The sequence below is a fragment of the Hirundo rustica genome, chromosome 1 (assembly GCF_015227805.2).
Source record: "Hirundo rustica isolate bHirRus1 chromosome 1, bHirRus1.pri.v3, whole genome shotgun sequence".
Classification (NCBI taxonomy): Eukaryota; Metazoa; Chordata; class Aves; order Passeriformes; family Hirundinidae; genus Hirundo; species Hirundo rustica.
The window spans coordinates 77,922,059-77,938,511 of NC_053450.1; the positions used below are offsets into that span (position 1 = coordinate 77,922,059).

A 16,453-nucleotide genomic window follows, 5' to 3' on the forward strand; every position below is an offset into this window, starting at 1 on the left:
AGAATCACTTTTTTTTTTTTTCTGCTTATAAATCACTGACATAAAGGCCTCAGCATACTAAGAAAGTATATTTCAGAAAACAATTTCTGAAAAGTAGAAAAGCGTGTAATGAGAACCAAACATCCTGCACCAAGTAGGTTTTGTTGCAATGGCACTGTAGAGAATAACAATAACCACTTCTGGTGAGAAAAGATAAAGTATCAATATGATAGGACACTCTGCAAGTAAACTTCTATGGCAGAAAATTACATTAGAAAATATACCTTATTCTAGATATGAGACATTCTTCAGAGAACATGTAGGAGTACCAGTGTTTCCATAAATGAATGTGCTATTCTGAGCTTCTTCATATCTGTGTAATTAGATATCTGTGTAATTAGATCAGCAAATAGATTCCCAAACACCTTAGATTGAAAGATCTCAAAATAAGCTGAGTAAACTAAAACTATGGAAAATAAAATGAGCAGGGATATGCTTGTGAAGATTTTGGTTACAGTGCTCACAAAGCAATAGGTCTGAACACCAGTGAAGTTACATTGAGGGAAGTTGAAGTTTCAGCAAGTACATGGTAAAAAAACGGAGTTTAAGGGGGAGCAATGTACCTAACTTCCTCACATACAAAACTGCTATTTTCAATGCTGCGTACTGTTAGGTTCTGAAAGAGGATGATGATGACAAATCTTCAAAACTCTTTCTGCTGCTTCTGTCTTGATATCTTCCAGACAAAACAGAAGGAACTGAATTAGTGTAACTGTGATTAACTGTAGGGGGCAAAACTGAATCTTCTCTTTTTGGAAAGAATAAAAAAGATGTTAAATTAACTCTTGATAATGAAGGAGTATACAACTGAGGCAAAACTGAATTATAAAGGTACAGTGATGGCTAGGAAAAAAACATGAATAAACCTACTAAAATGGTGTTCTGGGAATTGGTTCTCCAACCATGATTTGCTGACACAACATTTTCATTGCCTAAAAATACATCCTGCCTTCAACACTCTTCCTACTTTATTGCATTTTATATTCAAAAATCAAGCAACTTAATTCTCAGGGCACTGAAAAAGAAAGCATTACTAATGTTGATACTATGACAGATTATTTAAACCGATTTCTGCTTCTGGGAGTCAGAATGGGCTCATTAGTTTTGGGAAGCTCTGCACTTCCAAAATTATTCTACCCTACATAGCACAGTATGAAATGAAATGCATCCATGCAAATGGAAAACAAAAGGCTATAATTTCTTTCTTTCTTTCCTTCCTCTCCTCTCCTCTCCTCTCCTCTCCTCTCCTCTCCTCTCCTCTCCTCTCCTCTCCTCTCCTCTCCTCTCCTCTCCTCTCCTCTCCTCTCCTCTCCTCTCCTCTCCTCTCCTCTCCTCTCCTCTCCTCTCCTCTCCTCTCCTCTCCTCTCCTCTCCTCTCCTCTCCTCTCCTCTCCTCTCCTCTCCTCTCCTCTCCTCTCTTTCACCCAACCCCTTATTTAGATTCCACTGCTTTGCGTTATACAATAAGAAAAGTGACTAGCTTGTACCAACTTCCATGTTGTGTGCATAATGTATTATTGAAATTTTGTAACTATTAGTGGATCCTCTAACTTTTGTCGTTGCTTTTTGATAATAGGCATCTACAAATCTTGGGTTCTTCCTTCCCTTTCAGGGTGGAATGCCATACTACCTACTGCTCACTACCATTCAGTATCCCTTGAAGCATACATTTTAACATGCGTATATTTGGGAGAACCCAAATGTAGAAGGCTAATGAAAATATGTTTGAGATTAGGTCACAGCCTTAAAGCTGAATGTTGTGTTCAAAAAGCAATCTCTGCAAAGAAACAGGACTCTAAATAAAAGCATATATCCAATGAGATGTCCAAGAGGACTCTGCTTAGGAACTTTCCATACACATAGGCTTGTGCATGCCACCTGGAGTGAGTCTCTCTCAGTAAATCTCATCTCATTTAAGAAACATTTTGCATGAGGTATACATCTCTAAATGAAAGCACACCAACATAACTAAATAATTCTGGAACTTCTGTCTATTCGTTCTCTGTCCCATAACTTCAAGAACCAGAGTGCTTCTTATTCAAAGTCAGAAAAGTGATTTCACCAGATATATGTTGCAATCAGTTCACAGAGAAAAGTTAGATTATTTCTTCAAATCTTCATCTGTTATTTAGACATTGGATTGGTAAATTGGTACCCAATTTACCTTTTGGAAACATAATATCTTTAATAAGCATATTTATATGACTAAGGGTTAATTATTTTCTTTTCACAATGTTTAGAAAAGGCTAAGCACATATCACAGTAAGCTGTAACAATCTCACAAGAATGTTTTCAGCAATTATCATAACTAGATACAACTCAGGAGTCCATCAAGGGATACTTAATTAGTTTAAAATAATGATCTAATCATAAAGACTGCACATAATTAATAACAAACAAAATATGCAAATAGTCAGCTGTCTCCCATTAATCAGTACTGTGCAAATCATCTGTATCACCTAGTTATGTAAGAATTGTTTGAAGAGCCTGAGGAAATAACAGACTTTTAAATTACCTTCTTTTGCTAAGTGCTCTTTCAGTAGCAATAAACATTGTAAAAAAATCCATGATGATATGATGGATAGTTCCCATTCACTAGTAGTCAGGTAGAGCAACCTAGCTCACTTCCATTCTTCTCATTGGATTCTTCCTGATTGTCTAAAACACCCAGCCAGGATCAGTGCCAAAAGGGAAAGCAGTCGCCCTCCTTTGCCTGAAATTCTGTTAAACTGCCTGGAACACAAAGACTTACAGGGTCACAGCATGAAAGAGCAGAGATGTAATGAAAAATATCCTGACTTATATCTAGGGTAATAAATTGAATTTAATCCTCCTGTTTTGTTTTTGTGGGTTTTTTGTTTTGGTTTTTGTTTGTTTGGGTGGTTTTTTTGTGTGGTTTTTTTTGTTTTTTTTGGTTTTTTTGGGGGGGGTTTAGTTTTTTTGGGGGGGGTTGGGAGGAGGGTTGTTTCTCTCTTGTTTTTTTGTTTGTTTTTTTGTTTGTTTGTTTGTTTTTTAATGCTTCTCATGGCATTCAAGAAATTGAGATCAAAAGAGGCCAATATTCCTTAGAAACATAACAAACTACAGGAACAGATTTTTTTACTATTTTGTACTTATTCACCTACTTTCTTCCTCTATTTTTTCTAACTGCTGTAATTCCTCTTCTCTTGATTATACATTCCAACAAGAGCATTCTGTTTTTAACCTCACATTAAAACTAAACAGAACAATCCCCCCCCAAACCATAGAAATTTGCTGCCTCTAACTGAAACAACAATAGTTATCCTGCTTTAATAATATTCCTGCTAATATTTCTGCTAATCCATTTCTAACAATTGTTTAAAAATATAGAGTATTCTTCACATTCCTGTAGGAATACATAGCTTAGATAGATTTTTTTTTTTTTTTTTTTTAATCAGCAAAGACAGAGGGAATGTTTTAAATAATCAAAAGTAAGCTTTTTCTGAAATGCATCATTTTCTCACTCCCAACACACACTGCAAATCAATATTCATTTTGTGTATTTTTCCCAGCACATCCTCTGCACAGTGTTCAAACAATTTTTAATGAATCCTGCACTCTATACTTACTCACTATGGCTTTCTTTGTATATCCAGAAAGGGAGACAAGATTGAAAATTACAGCAGACAGAAATATAAGGTGTGTTAGGAGGAGATAAGTTACTTTCAGAAAAGTAATTTCAATTATTACTAACAATCTATGCCGGTGTTGCTCTGTAGGCTTCAAAGAGTACTTGTAACAGCAAAGTCAATGTTTTACTCACTGTCAGCAACTGTAGTTATGCAGGAATTAGTGGATATGAACAACCACAGAGATGAAAATAGCATTTATACTGGGAGTGGAAAAAGAGAATTAGATGCTCTGTTACATAAATTAGTTGAATTAAATGTTCATTGGTCTCACCGAATATTAATCACCCACACAATTTGTATTCATACTGCACCCAAAATCTTCTCTAGTTCTTACACACGTGTATCTCAAATCCTTTTCCTTTCACATATATTTAGAATCATATATCACTGAATGACAAAGCTGGGTTGGAAGGAACCGCCAGAGATCACTGAGTTAAGCTCCTGGCCCTGCACAGAACAGCCCCAAGAGTCACACCACGTTCCTGAGAGCATTGTTCAAACACTCTTGAACTCTGTCAGACTTGGTGCTGTGACCACTTCCCTGGGGAGCCTGTTCAGTGCCCAACCACCCTCTGGGTGAAAACCCTTTCTAATATCCAATCTAAGCCTCCACTGACACAACTTCAGGCCATTCCCTCCGGTCCTGTTACTGGTCACTAGAGTGAAGACTTTTCCTAATCTTCCCCTCAAAAGGAAGTTGTAACTGCCATGAGGTCTCCCCTCAGTCTCCTCATCTCCTGGCTGAACAGACCGAGCGACTTCAGCCACCACTCACAGGGCTTCCACTAAAGGCCTTTCACCATCCTTACATCCCTTCATTGGATATTCTCTAATAGTTCAATATTAACTGCACATATTATCCAAGGTGAGGCTGCCCCTGTGCAGAGTAGAGTTTAGCTTAAACATGATATATTCTAAATTAAGAAGGAATGGTATTGTCAAAGGTTAGAGAATACTACAGCATGTATCATTGCAATTTACAATTCTAACAGTCCTTGCACATTGGAGTTTTACAGAAAATGTTGAACTCTAAGCTTGAAAGTGTTTTCCTAAATACAAACGATGTTTTTTTTACTGTTTAAGTCAAAAAGCTAACACTGAACAAGACAACCCCTAATCTAAACAGCACATCCTTAGTGGTCAAAAAAGGTTGCACTACCAGAAGAGTGCACCTTATGGTGGAGAAATTCAATGATATTTAGTTTAAAAAAATTATTCACCCATAGTTCTTAGGATCTAAAAGGTAGAGTTACTTGTCTCAAACACTGTTAAGGTCACAGAAGGGAGGAATTTATGATAGGAAAGTGCTAATTCCAGGCCCGGCAGAAGCCTGGCAGAGATCTGGTTAGCTCATCCTGTTTAAGGTATTCAGAAAAAATTTCATGGACAGATGCATTGACAGACTCTGAAAATAAGTGACATGCTCATATGCATGTCACTGGTCAAACAAAGATTCCCCCTACACTGTGGGAGAGATGGCATCTTTGAACACCAATGACCACAACAGGCCCCCAAACATGCCTCTGGATACACAGAACTTGGTCTGTATAAAGTTGGCACTGTTGTCCAGGTTCTTAAAAGATAAATTCAATTATTTCAGACCTAGGGGGAGTTTAGGAAAGCTTGGAAAGAAGGATATGTGATTGATAATGGGTACAGAGAATGCAAAATTTAGGGGCCACAAGGAGATTTGGCATAACTCCCAAGACAAGAAAGAAACTAATAAAACCAACTCAGCAACTGTGCTGAAATAATCTCCATCCGGGTAAAAGGTAATTCCAGCAGAGGGAGATTGCAACCACTGAATCGGGAACCACCAACCCAAGAAACCCACTGACTCAAAAGAAGAGAAAGACTGAGCATGCAGATCAATTAACATAATGTCCTAGGGTGACTTTCTGATGCCTCTATCCCCAATCATCTGTTCTGTTTGTGCTGTATATTGAGTTCTGTGCCTTTAAGACTGGTTCTAAGAGCAAGGAGAAGCACGGAGTTTGTTTTGAGAAAACTGCCTGACTCCTCCACATTCTTCTCCAGACAGGGTGTTTGGCTGAGGCTTGGAGAGACTGCAGGACAGAGATCTAGCTAGGGCAGAGATGTTCCCTGAACTGTTTTTTTTTTTTTTTTGGCTTTTTTTTTTTTTTTTTTTTTTTTTTTTCCCCCTTCCTTTTCCTTGGAACTGTTTAAACCTGCTCTGGACTGAAAACTCAGGGGAGCTCTGGGGGCTGCACCTGCGGCCCACCGGAGCCTGGACCTCGGCATTTTCCAGCAGCGCCGGAGGGACTGGGACTGAGGAGAGACTGAGAGAGAGCCGAGCTACATCCATGGCAAGAACTTTCTCAATTTGCCATCTCACTCCAGAAGGAAAGGTTTTATTGTTTCATATTATTCAATATTTGTACTTGTGGGCACTTTGTTAAGTAAAATAGTTTTTTCCACTGTTCTCTGAGGAAGTTGTTTCCCAGACTGGCTGGGGGGGTGAGGGGAGGCCGTTTGGGTTTGCTCCCCAGAGGGACCCCATTCAGGGGTTTTCTCCCAAATTCTCCCTAAACCAGGACACATAAGAAATGAGGGAATAATTTAACCTGTAGAAGATAGAATACTAGTTGATAAGGAAACCATGTAACTTTTAACTTAAGATTCTTCACCTCATTTGTTTTAATACACAACAAGGTACTAGTCCCTAATGTAGCTTCCTGTGACACTCCTGTGACGAATTTAAAACACATATTGCATATGTTTCCATGTATTCACACTTCACCCATTGCATTTTTTAAAATGCATCTTGCTTTTTAGATCATTTACATTTCTTCAGGATGCAACAGAGCAGCTGAGCTACATACCAATTCATGGCAAGAGATCTTAAAGAATCTCAAACTATCTGAATCAATACCAAAAAGCCAAGATAGCTTTCTCCAGACCAATTCATCCTTCCTGGCCAGTGGAGGTCCTTCAAACAGAGATGATATAACATTTCTTATAACTATAACAATTCTTCTGATGGTACTAGAAACCTACACCATAGAAAGTTGTCTTCATTTCGTTCATGGCCCATTTGTCTTCAAACTAAAATGACTTAATGGTGAATGACAGTTTCTTTCCCTTTAAGTTCAGGAATTTCAAGTTCCACTGCAATGCAGCTGATGCTTTATTTTCTCCTATTTTAGTATAATCTTTTTATTTAAATCTAAGAACGTTTTTACTAAACCAGCAAATATTTGTGAGAGATAAATTATTTATTTCTTTCCTAAAAGCATTATGACAGGTATTTACTGAGTTTGTACAACCTATTTTCAGTTCACTGAGTATCATATCTGTAAAATTCTGTCTTAAAATTAATAACATCAATAGAAATTTTAGCACCAACTCAGATGGAAGTTGTTTTGGTGCTTTTGCAACTAATAATTCAAAGTCACAAATCCAAATTTTCTTATTTTCATCTAAGTAAAGGGAAAAGAAAATATGGACTAAGGACAAAATAATATCAAGGAGATACTGAAAATTTATGTTAAGTGTTCAGTAACTCAAATAGAGAAAGAAATTTATAGATGGAAAATAAGACTGCTAAGACAATATGAAAGCTTACACTGATTACTTATTACACGCTTCATTATTAATTAATCTACTCTTGCCTAAACATACTTTCAGAATTCATAATCTGTCATAATAAAAGTGATCAGGGTCTGTTTTGCTCAGTAAAAAAATACGTGAAAGAAAGCCAGCTAAATCTTCTCACAGCAAAGCTTGTCTCCTGCTGACATGAAAGGGAATCGCACAGCTAAAGCTGTTCAAAAGCTTTGAAGATGTACAGAATTGTAATAGTAAAGAGATCGTGAATTTGGGAGTGTGTCATCTGATGAGTCCCTTATAACTGAATGCCTTTATTCCACCTCTCTGTGTTACACTGTAACCTACTCAAAGAGATCATGCCTGTGTCACACCACTCAAGCAGCAACATCTTTAACCATGAGTCACTGACATCAATCATTCTCGCTTTTTTAGCACACCACCAGAAAAAAAAAGAAAAGGGAAAAAAAAAAGAAAAAAGAAAAAAGGCTTTGCTCCCTATAAGAGATTTTTCACTTTTATGTTAATGTGATAAAAGGAAATACAAAAGCAAACCAAAATTATTGAACATTTAAAAGAGTGTAAAAAACTATCATGACATTCAATGACATTGAAAAAAACACCTGTAGCATTCACATTCTTAAAATATTCTTCTCCAACTTGGCCATACATAACTGACACAATGAACCCTACATATATTTAGACACTGTAATAACAAAATAATGGGATGTAGAATGAAAATATTAATATGATCTATATTACATTTCTTAGTCTATTACATTTCTTAGTCTATGTGACTGAATATATTCCCTTTTTTGTATATTTGAAGATGGGGCACAAGTAAACATTTTGTGTAACCTTTTGAATGACACAGATGTGCACTCTAATTTAATAATTCTGCACTTGTAAATGGAATTAACTTGTTACTAAACAAGAAAAAAATAATTAACTTTTAAATAGATACATTCAGACTGCATTTAGAGTCTTAAAGGTATTCAAAATTCCAAGTATACTAAATTACAGAGCGAGACTAGCTGTGCAAAATTTGCTAGACAGGTCAGCTGGTTAAAAACTTAAATTTTATTTCTGTGGTTTCTAGTACTTGAGTACCTTTTTATTTTTCACTGAATTTAAACCTCCTAGCTTTAGATTAGATATTACCTTCTATGAGTGCTAACTGAATTAAACATTTGAGTTTCATCATCCTTCCTGACAATTCAATCAGTTAAATCAACATCTACTTTTGTTAGGCTAAAATCATAAAACAGCATTAAAATGAGTAAAAATTCTTACTCTATTATTTTAAAAGTTAAATTATAATGAATGACACAGTGAGTCAGAGATATCAGATTCTAAAATAAATAACCTTGGTACTTGTTCCTTAGAGAGAAATACATCTTTATTTTTGATACAGCCAAGTAGTGATAAAAGGTTATGTATTGGACTGACTAATTGGAAATTATATTCATCACAAAAATTAAATTTTCTATTTCATCAAAGAACAAATAAATAAATAAGCATTGCTAGTATTCATGGACTGTGATTTTTTAAAACATGGAATATTTTTTTAAATAGATTCAAATACATATTTTTGAGACCAGTTCAAACATTGCCACTCAGACTGAAGCAAATTTTTAACTGAAAATTAAAATAAAATTTATGCATTCTGTGATAAAAATAAAAATCAAAATCACTACATTTTGATGAGAAGTGACATAAAGAGTGCCTCAGTTCTCTAATCTCCATCAGCATAATTTTTAAAAGGTTAAGTCTGTAATCCAAGTAGAATATGTAAGTGTCATTTTAATGTTACAGACAGCTCCCTCCTATTCTGCATTTTTACAGTTTTTTAATTTTATATTTTAATTTTCCTATTTCAAACTATTTCCTATTCCCACCAACCTGTTTTTTCTTTAGGTTTAGAAACAAAGAGAAAGAATAGGTATGAAAATTCATTATTCCAGACAACAGGTATTAGTTGACAAGCAGATCTGCTTGGACTGAGTCACTTACTCTTCATCTAATTGAATAAAAAATGTTTAAGATTATCTTGCTATGAACAATAAAGTATGTGATATAGTAAGAAATATGGGACAATCAGAATTGTCAGTCAGGTGGATGATGATAATAATATAACCTGGCTGCTTGGGTACACTTTAACTGGATTTATGCAGTTTAGTATTTGATTGCTGGACACAATTTTTGACCACTTTCACCAGGCTAGTGGCACAACATATTGAGATGATCTGTCAATTCTTATTCCTCCTTATGCTTCATAGTTTGGGAGTAATACAGGTCACTGAACATCATTCTGATAGATACTGAAAAGGTATACTAAGAAAATGTTCCTTTTAGGTTGTGGTTGATTTTTGTTTGTTTGTTTGTTTGTTTGTTTTTGTGTTTTTTTTTTTCCCCTAAAATACTTATAAATAGTGATTTAAATGGTTATAGACTGTAAAGGAGCACCAGGTATTAGAGAAAAATGTTTTTGTAGAAAAAAAAAAAAAAAATCAAAATAATGGTGAAGTAATTTTTGTTATTTACCTAAGACAACACAAACTCTTCATTGGACCTGAATGAAACCTATACAAAAACACAAGAAGGTACTTACTTGATGACTAACCAAGACCTTAGAAATATGTTTTTCCACCAAACAGTCTTGCAAGCCTCCACTGAAGATACCAAAAGCCTGATAAATCAGTAGCTTTCACTGAAACAGAACAACAACATTTTGAACATGGTCAGAAAACACTATTTTTCTTTGCATGATACTTAAGCAAACAGAAAACAGCATAGGCATTGGACTGTCCTTTGCAGTAGAACATGCAGATGTTAAGATGTTTATCCTGGTAAATCTATAGAGTCTGTACTACAGTAATGCACAGATTTATATTTTTAAGCAGGTGTTCAAAACTGGAACTTTAATTGAAATAATTAAATGTTCAGAAATGGTATTTTCAAGGTTTGTAAGTAGCTTGGGAGTAATATGTAAATTCATATTTCATGCCAAATACAGGAAAATGAGCTAATTTGAAAACCTTTTGAATACAATCAAATTAATTACTGTAGTAGAAAAACAAAGAGGCATTGATTCAGAAACTTCAGAAATCACTAAAAATACTCAAACAACAAAAATAATCGAGTCCTGGTTTTGGACGAATTTAGAGCTAAATCTGTTGTAGAAAATATTTTTCTTCATTTATATATATTACTTACTAACCCTTCTCAAATATGCCCTATATCAGTATAATCTCATTAAACATTTTTCTTAGTTACCATTGCCTAAGCAATCTCATAGGATATGATACTAATAAAAATGAATGCATCAACCGACAAAAAGTTAAAGAGTTAAAGATATATTAAATCATCAAGAAATTTTTTGCATTGTTTCTGTAAGCACCCTATCAGAATATCCAATGATATATATGTAGAATACTAGTTAATGTGAAACCATAAATGGAATCTAGGTATACAATATAAAAATTGAAATAAACTTATCTTTTTTCTTTATTAAAATGCTTGCTTTAAAATACTCATTAATCATTCATAAGAAATAGGAAAACTACAGGCAAGCCTAACCTTTGGTTTCAGATGCAGGTATTTTGTTTTGCCCCACAACGAGGCATAAGTTTTCTAGTCAAGAAACCTTGCTACTGACAAACAAGTTCTCAAATATACCCTAAAGTCCATGAACAAATGTTTGGGTCAGAATTTGCAGAAATGGCTCCACAATAATATCACTTTTACTGCCTCTCATTTGCCTCCTTGTAATATAACTGGTAAGCCTCAGAAATCTCTAGCCACTCAGAGAAACTACAAATAGTAACAGCTAGAAAACCAACAGTACCTACATTGCACAGTGTAAGCCATTTATAGATAAAATGTCAAGCATCCCAGAACAAGGCTGCTGATTCTTGGTTACAACTGAAATATGTTATCAGTGACATGGTTTAATTGCATGTGGGTCTGTAATTCTTCTATACAACAGAAAAAGTATCAGTTTGGATGAGTTTTTCCTTTTAAAGTATTATACGATTTGCAGTCATATCTGGGTTTTTTTCCTACGTTCTTTTCTTCAGAATTTTTAAATTTCGTAATTGTTAAATTATCTGTTTTAACCTTTGCTATTTTTTTCTGCCTTACTTCCACTGATCTCCCCCTTACTATTTCTTACAGTATTTCACTGGGATAATTAAGCTCTGGCTAGGATTAATCTTACAGTAACTGTTATTGATATCTTTATGAATTATAATTCTATTAAGAATGACAGCTGGGTTGTTCTTCCATTCTGATGTGTTTCCTATGAGATTTAAGGTTCTGTTGAAACACTGAGATATGTAAAAGTAATCATATCATTACTAATAATATATTAACTTCATGAAATTGCCACTGTGATTTAAAACAATATATTATTATTATTATAAATAATAATATTTATATTATTGTCCATACTAATCATCAATTGCTGTTGTCATTATTAATTGATTTTAGAGCTTGTCTCCTCTTAGCTACAGTATTCACAGTGAGTAGAACCCAATACATTAGGCCATTGTGCTGTATTTATTTTTTTACTTTTATTAGTGTGTTTTCTTAAGATCCCAAATTTGTCCAATATTTTTACTACACTATTTCTGGGAATTCATGACTGTTTTTTCTTCTTGATGTGAAATTAACTACCTGGTTAGGTATTGAGTGATCTGCATGAGCATTTTTTTTCTAGGTTTGCAAATGTTCTGCTCAATGGGATAATAAATAAAGCTTAATACACACTATAAATACTAAAAAGTATCATAATAAGGAAAAAAAAAAAGCTCTTCGTACAGTGGAAATTACAAAGTTTTGGTACAAAGGGCAAATGGACATTTGTAGTCAGCCACCAACTTCTAGCCAGACATTCAGAGTGAGAACACATTGTAGGTGAGACTGGCTAAACAGAGATGCCTTATGACATCCAAATGGGAGAGTCAGATATAAAACTGGATTCTACAGTTGAGCTTTTGAGGCAGTCTTCTGACCATGAGTAAATATCACAAGACATCTAACATGACATTAAGGCAGCTAAATCTCACTCAGCTATGCTGTAATGTTTTCAAACCAGATTCGAGATAAGTCCTGAGTATGCCAAAAGCAGTGAAATGAAATCACTAGAAAAATAGTTGTCCCTTTTAGAGGATGACTCCCGGAAGTGAGTGTCATGGACTCTCCAGAGGAGACTAAAACATGGCAGTGAAATGCTCGAATAGAAAAACATTCTGAGACAACAGAAAAAACAAAACAAAGCAAAACAAAACTGAAACAACCCCCCCAAAAAAACCAATAACAAATACTCAAACCAATCAACCATCACTATAAACAACCAAGGGACATTATTAACACAGCAAATATGCTTTCCCAGACTAATCTCACCTTGATTACTCAACTGAATAATACGACAAGCCCTACTGCTAGCTCTGCACTCTGCCTGCCCAAACCTGGTGAAGAATGCAAATCTCCAGCTTTAGGAGGAGCTGTGCTTGCCCTTTAGAGTATGAGATACAAAATTACTATCTTAGATATGTCAGAGTTCAGTAGCATACACAAAACACCTGGTGACCTGAAAGGATGTATACAACCATAGACTTTGTAGCTCCTCACTTCTTCATTTGTTTTGAAGTGTTATATATTTGAAGTTGGGTTTGTGGTGTTTTTTTTTTTTTTTTTTTTTTTTTTTTTTTTTTTTTTTTGTGGGGGTTTTGCTTGTTTGTTTTGGGTTTTTTTTTGGTGTGTTTGTTTGTTTGGTTTTTTGTTTTGTTTTGTTTTATTTTTCCCTAGAGTTCCTAATATTGAAGGAGGTACTTATCTAGAGAAGACAGCTTAATTAGAGAGAACTCTTACCCAGGACTCTTTAACATTATTCTCAAAGTAAGTGAGATTAAAACTAAAGAACAAACAACAGATTTTTTTTTTTTTTTAGTTCTGCAAAACATCCACCAGATTTTCAAAGAAAAAATACCTCAACTCTTACCTCTCACAAGCAAAGCAATTCTCATTGTTTCATAAAATTCCTCATCAAGCAACACCATATGATATGTTCAAAAATTGTTAATAAAGCAAAGTCATTTAAAAAAAAGAAAAAAAAAAAAAAAGATGTAGAAAGTTACAGTTCCACACTTCAGTCTCTAAAGTTTATTTACCCTAAGTGATTTTCACCTCTAACCACACGGCCCTGTAATGCAGCGCTGTCATTGCCATTAGGCAAATATTAAGCCATTGCCTCTCTACAGTCTGTACAGTCTCCATCACTAATATTTTTCAAGACCCTCATTTTTTGATGGGCTCAGCCATCTGCTGTCAACCAAGTGATTTGAGAAACCCATTAGTCTACATGACCTTCAAATTTCATTGATATTAATACAAATAAAATACACACATACATCAGGTCACATATTGTCTCTTTGTCTGTATTTCCTTATTAGGGATGATAATAATAAAGCAAATATAAAGTAAATATATTCCTTTTCCTTGTTTTACAACATTTTGTGGCTGAATTCTGAATTCCATGAAACTGGATGGGCAAATTCTCAGTGAATTTCATGTGGAACATTTTTATTCTGTTCGTATTAGACAAAGCACAAGTGGAAATCAGGATTCTTAGGTTTTTTTCACATAAGTTCATGTGATTGCCACAGTGATTTTAAGCAATTATCTCCATATCCCCTAAAGCATGTACAGGCATGCCTAATCTGAAGCATGTTGTGTACCTGAACTTCAGTAAAGCCTTTCAAATTATCTTCCACAGAATTCTCCTTCAAAACAAATCTGGGAGACATGGCCAATACCCCAGAGTCCTGTGGAGCCTTTCAGAAGGACCTTGACAAGTTAGAGAGATGGGCAGAGAAGAACTATCTGAAGTTCAACAAAAGCAATTGAAGGGTCCCTCACTTGAGGGAGAATAATCCATGGATCAGGACAGGGTGGGGTCTGACCTGCTGGAAAGCAGCTCTGTGGAGACGGACCTGAGAGTCCTGATGAACAAACTGTCCATGAACCAACAGTGTGTCTTTATGGTCAAGAAGGCCAGTGGGATCCTGGGGTGCATGAGGAATAGCATTGCAGGTCGAGGGAGGTGATTCTGCATCTCTGCTCAGCCCTGGGAAGCCAGTTCTGGAGTGCTGTGCCCTGTTCTGGGCTTCTCCAAACAGTGAGACATGGGGCTCTTAGAGCAGGTACAGCAGAGGGCAATGAAGATGATTAAGAAACTGAAACATCTCTGTTATGAAGAAGGGCTGAGGGTGTTGGGCCTGTTCAGCCTCCAGAAGAAAAAACAAGAGGGGACTACATACATGTGTGTAAGTATCTGAAAGGAGGGTGCCAAGAGGACAGAGCCAAGCTCTGCTCAGTGAGGCCAAGCAATAGGGCAAGGGGCAGAAATGGATGTACAGGAAGTTCCACTGGAGTAAGAGGAAAAACTTCTTTATTGTGCAGATGACTGCGCACAAGAGCAAATTGCCCAGAGAGGTGGTGGAGTGTCCCTCACTGGAGATCCTCAAGAAGAGTCTGAATACAGCCTTGTGCAATGTGCTCTAGGATCACACTGCTTGAGCAGGGAGGTTATATCCCATACTCATTCTGTGGTTCTGTGAAACTGGATACTTGTGGCTCATATGGGGGCACCCATCCTTTGGTAACAAGCTGGCTGAATGTCTGAGAGCAGAGAGAGCTGGTGAATGAAGTTGCATCCAGCTGGTGGTTAATCACAAGGGCTCTGTACTTGGACCAGTTCTGTTTAATACCTTTACTGAAAATCTGAACAAGGAGATTGAGTGCACCCTCAGTTTGCAGATGACAGCAAGTCGAGCAGAAGTGTTGATCTGCTTGAGAATAAAAAGACTTTGTAGATAGATCTGGAGAAAATGGCCTCAAGTTGCACCAGGGGAGGTTTAGATTAGGTATTAAGAAATAAAAAAATTATTCACTGAAAGACTGGTCAGGAGAAGCCCTGGCAGGAATAGGCCTCCAAGGAAAGTGGAATCACCAGGAAATGTTTGAAAGATGTGTAGGTGTGGCATTTGGGGAGATGGGGAATGGTGAACAAAGTAGTGCCAGATCTTAGGGGTCTCTTTCAATCTTAATAACTCTACAATTCTGTGTGGATGCCTAACACAAGAGAGGATGTTAACATGCTCAGCATTAGCTTTGCTCACAACGGCAGATGATTCAGAAGTTTTATGTTTAAATAAAGTTGATATTAGAATATTTGACAGAAAGCAGAGGTGTCACCTCCTGACTAAAACATTTCAAATGTTTCTGTTTTCAATTCTGTATCATGTGAAACTATGAAAAAGTCAGTACAGATGAAAAAGAGAAGTTATTGACAGTTATATCTACTAATTCTTTGCTAAGGCTTCTGTTTCTATTGTCTCAAAAGTGAGTCATCTGTTAAGTCAACATTAGAGCTCAGATCTCATTTGTCTATGTCTTTCTTTAAGACTTGAAATCTGAACAGGCGAGTATAAGCTGCTCTGTCTTCAGGGCATAAGAAGGAATTCTCAGTACATCTCTAGCATTAACATTTCTTACAAAGCATCTACTGACATCTTACAAACCTTCAGTGCAAAAGGTTTACTAAAGCAAAAACCATAACAGATTTCTGCACGTGTTACCTTTCAAACCTTCTTCAAGACAATACTTTTATGTGGGCAATACTGTCTGCTTGACATCTTAAATATTGAAGAAATGGTGCAGTGGAGAGCATTTGACAACTCAACAATCAGAATAGGTCAAAACAATTGTGCTCAGAAAGCTTGCTGAAATATCTGGATGTGTTGTTGTTTTGTTTGTTTTTACTGTTGTTTTAGAGCCTTATCAGAACAGAGAAAGAAGACTGAGTGACAGAAAAAATGGCCCTAAAAATGGAGGAAATGGCAAAAGGTAGAACAGGCTTTGTATATGTCTACAATACATACATTCTCCTTCAGTGGAGAATGGAAACCTGATGATTATTATTTAGGAATGGAATTTTACATACCAGATATGATTACAATAACTTTATCATAGTGTTATTTCAGACAGGGATCCGAGAATTGAGGAGCAGAAAGGAAGAAATCAATCCAAAAAGGTTGGGAAAAAAAAGGCTACAAAACATGAGAAGAATAGTGTAAAAGAAAAAAAAAATCCCCTACAATTATTTACAAAGTCTCATAAAGAAGATGCCGG

General features: G+C 35.8%; 1 protein-coding gene across 5 annotated transcripts in view; it reads right to left on the minus strand.

Moving 5' to 3' along the window:
* Positions 1-16,453, minus strand: part of CDH18 (cadherin 18) — a 530,347-nt gene that overhangs the window by 403,957 nt on the left and 109,937 nt on the right. For all 5 annotated transcript variants that reach the window (XR_009208059.1, XM_058421421.1, XM_058421423.1 and 2 more), the window contains exon 2: positions 9,870-9,968. The gene's annotated coding sequence lies outside the window, so the exon portion shown is untranslated. The remainder of the gene's footprint in view (positions 1-9,869; positions 9,969-16,453) is intronic.